This window comes from Canis lupus, chromosome 10, assembly GCF_011100685.1.
Source record: "Canis lupus familiaris isolate Mischka breed German Shepherd chromosome 10, alternate assembly UU_Cfam_GSD_1.0, whole genome shotgun sequence".
Classification (NCBI taxonomy): Eukaryota; Metazoa; Chordata; class Mammalia; order Carnivora; family Canidae; genus Canis; species Canis lupus.
This window is the reverse complement of record NC_049231.1, coordinates 65,818,871-65,822,578: the sequence shown is the minus strand read 5'-3', so window position 1 is coordinate 65,822,578 and position 3,708 is coordinate 65,818,871. Positions and strand designations below refer to the sequence as shown.

Here is a 3,708-nt window from a genome sequence, read left to right as displayed (position 1 = left end):
TCATAGCAGCATTGTTTATAATAGCTAAAAAGTGGAAACAACTCTAATGCCCATCAACAGAAGGAAAGATAAACGAAATGTGGCATATCCATAAAATGGAATGTTATCTGGCATTAGAACGGAATGAAGTGCTGATGGGAGCCAGCACAACATAGACGAGCCTTGAAAATCTCACACCAGGTGAAAGAAGCCATTCACGGAAGACCACATACTATGTGACTCCACTTATACGTGTCCAGAACAGGCAACTCTGTAGGAACAGAGAGTAGATGAATAGCTGCCTAGGCCGAGGGAGTTGGGGGAATGGAAAGGAAACACTAAATGAGTAATGGGTTTTTTTTTGGGGGGGGGGGTGATGAAATGTCCTAAAATGGACTTTGTTGGTTGATCACATAACCCCGCGAATAAACTAAAAACCATGGAACTGTACCCTCTAAGTAAGTGAACTGTATAGAAAGTGAGTTATATGCCAATAAAGCTTTAGAAAAAAAAAAAAAAGGATACAGGAGTCAGCTTGAAAGAGTTTCTCACTGGCCAAATTTGGGATGATTTGCACATCAAAAGAATAAAGCTAATTGATTATAATGCAATATTTTTTTAAAACATAAATTCATCATAATTCTAAAACAAAGAAGCAGAACATAAGAAAAATAGGGAGAAAAAGAAAAGTTCATTGTTGCAGAGTAATAAATGTAGAAGGGATGATAGATTAGACAGTCAGCATTTGCAACCCCAAGTGTAATCATTAAGAAGCAAGTCCAAGATCAATCCTGAATGCTAAACTACTGGGAGGAATGGTGTTGGGGAGCAGGATATTCACACGGACTCCCAGTATCACCCCCTGGATAACTAATAACAAGAGGGAAGTTACATGTTTGTAAAGAAGAAATCAAGCAGCTCCCAAACATTGCACATCACTAACAACGGCTCCACCAGACCTGTGCCTCCTAGGTATTCTCTCCAAAATTGTTTAACCTAACTTCCTGCTTACAAAATAAAACAGTGGATAGGAGAAGTTAAACATCACCATCAGAGAATAATCACTTCCACAATATGGGGCGTCCTACAAAACAATTGGCCTGGACCCTACAAAAATGTCAGCAGTATGAAAAGCCAGAAAGAGGTCGTATTGGGGGGAACCGTTTTTAGATGAAAAGGGACCACATAGATCAAATGATCAAAAACAATATTGGGACCTTGACTAGACACCAGGGCAGAAAATAAAAAAGCTATAAAAAAAATACTCCGGGGAAAGTTGGGGTGAGGTGAGTTTGGGTTGGTACTAGATGGTATTACAGCACTACTGTTAAATAGTGTGACAATGATTATGTAGGAAAATGTCCTTATTCTTAGTAGATGAATGCTGCAGTAGAGGCGAAATGTCTTCACACCTGTAACTTATTTTTGATTGTTTAATCAAAAAAGAGTGTGTGAGGGAGTAGCCAACGGCCTGCAGAGCAACATGCCTAAGTTTTATTGTGACTACTGCGGCACATACCTCACCCATGACTCTCCATCTGTGAGAAAGACACACTGCAGTGGAAGGAAACATAAAGAGAATGTGAAAGACTACTATCAGAAATGGATGGAAGAGCAGGCTCAGAGCCTGATGGATGAAACAACCGCTGCATTTCAACAAGAAAAGATACCTCCTACTCCATTCTCTGCTCCTCCTCCTGCAGGGGCAATGATCCCACCTCCCCCCAGTCTCCAGGGTCCTCCTCCCCCTGGTATGTGCCAGTGCCCCATATGGGGGGGCCCTCCTATGATGCCAATGGGGCCTCCTCCTCCTGGGATGAGGCCACATGCCAATGATGTCTGGGCCCCCAGTGATGAGACCTCCTGCCCGTCCCATGATGGTGCCCACTTGCCAGGAATGACTCAACCAGACAGATAAGGAGAGACAGGAACCTCTTTATACTCACTTTGTATTACTTGTTCTACTTCACCAGGAGATCATGGTGCTGTGATTCTGGGCATTTTCTAACAGCGTGACAAGGAAGACTTGCTCCCCCTTCCTATCAGCGAGAGAATAGTTTTTGCAGGGGAGTAGTGAGACCAAAAAAAAAAAAAAAAAGGCAATGTTCATTTGTATTGTGAAATGTGAAAATAAAATTGTAAACTTTTAGTTAAAAGAAAAAGTATGTATGTGTGTACATATACACGTGTGTTATGTATACAAGTGCATCTACAGAGATATATCTATATCTACAATTGTATCTTTGAACAACAGGGTTTTTAAAAAAATTTTTTTAAGATTCTATTTATTTATGAGAGACAGAGAGACAGAGAGAGACAGAGACAGAAGGAGAAGTAGGCTCCTCACAGGGAGCCCGATGTGGGACTCGATCCCCGGACCCAGGATCATGCCTTGAGCCAAAGGCAGACCCTCAACCACTGAGCCATCCAGGTGTCCCCAAACAACAGGTTTGAACTGCGTGCATCAGTTTATCTGTGCAGACTTTTCTTGGTACAGTACAGTACCATAAATGTATTTTCTCTTCCTTATGATTTTCTTAAATAACACTTTCTTTTCTTTAGTTTATTATAAAAATACCATATATAATGCATATACAAAATATATGTTCATCGACTGTTTATATTATCTTTAAGACTTCTAATCAATAGCAGGCTATTAAGTTTTGGGGGAGTCAAAGGCTTACATGGAGGGGCCCATGGCTGGCTCAGTCAGTAGAGCATAAAACTCTTGACTTCAGGGTTGTAAGTTTGAGCCCCACATTGGGTGTAGAGATTATTTAAAATCTTTTTTTTTAAAGATTTTATTTATTTATTCATGAGAGACATACAGAGAGAGGGAGAGACACAGGCAGAGGGAGAAGCAGGCTCCATGCAGGGAGCCCAATGTGGGACTGGATCCCAGGACCCCGGGGTCACAACCTGAGCCAAAGGCAGACGCTCAACCACTGAGCCACCCAAGTGCCTCAAGATTACTTAAAATCTTAAGAAAAAAATAGTTCCGGAGTTTTGATGGCAGCATGGGGGTAGGGCTAGGGTTGGCATCCCTAGGCCCCTACCTTATTCGAAGGTTCGCTGTGTTTCTGTACCTGTAGCTTTGGCTACATACAGGGGAAGAGGAGCAAATGTGGCCAAACGTCAGCAAGCAATGAGTCTGCAGCTTGCAGCCTCTGACACAGCAGTCCACGCCGCCCGCCCCTCCCTCCTATGACCCCCACCCTTGTGTCAGCCGTTTCCCCAGAGTGTCAGCGAGACCGATTTCCGTCTTCGGCTTCCAGCACCTGCCACGCGGCAGAGAAGGTGGGATGTGGCTTCAGTGGCTTCGTTCTGGGACGTCCCGCCTGCCTCGCCGGCTCAGATGGGCGCTGGCGGCCGCGGCGAGCTGCCCCACAGGTGCCGAGGAGGAGATGACCGGACTCGATCCTGAGGCCTCCAGGATCATGACCTGGGCCAAAGGCACACGCTCAACGGCTGAGCCACCCAGGCGTCCTCGTCTGCGTCTCTTTAAAGCCGCAGAGAAATGATCTGAGAGTCTGGCCACAGTGTCATAGAGGCTGTCCTGGCTGGCCAGGGCTTTGGAGGGGCTAGATTGGCCGCCAGCTCGGGTGCCCTCGTCACTGGGGCCCCTTCTCTTCCGTTCATTTGCCTTCTGCAAAGGAGCCCCTACCTTGGGGCCTCTGGCGGGCACATCGAGGCTTCTGGAAGGAGTGTAGACAGGAACGACGCCTGGCT

The 3,708-nt window shown here is 45.3% G+C and overlaps 1 pseudogene; it reads left to right on the top strand.

Annotated features, from left to right (window-relative positions):
- Window positions 1–1,462: 1,462 nt before the first annotated feature.
- On the top strand, window positions 1,463–1,897 carry LOC100682874 (annotated as a pseudogene).
- Window positions 1,898–3,708: the final 1,811 nt, after the last annotated feature.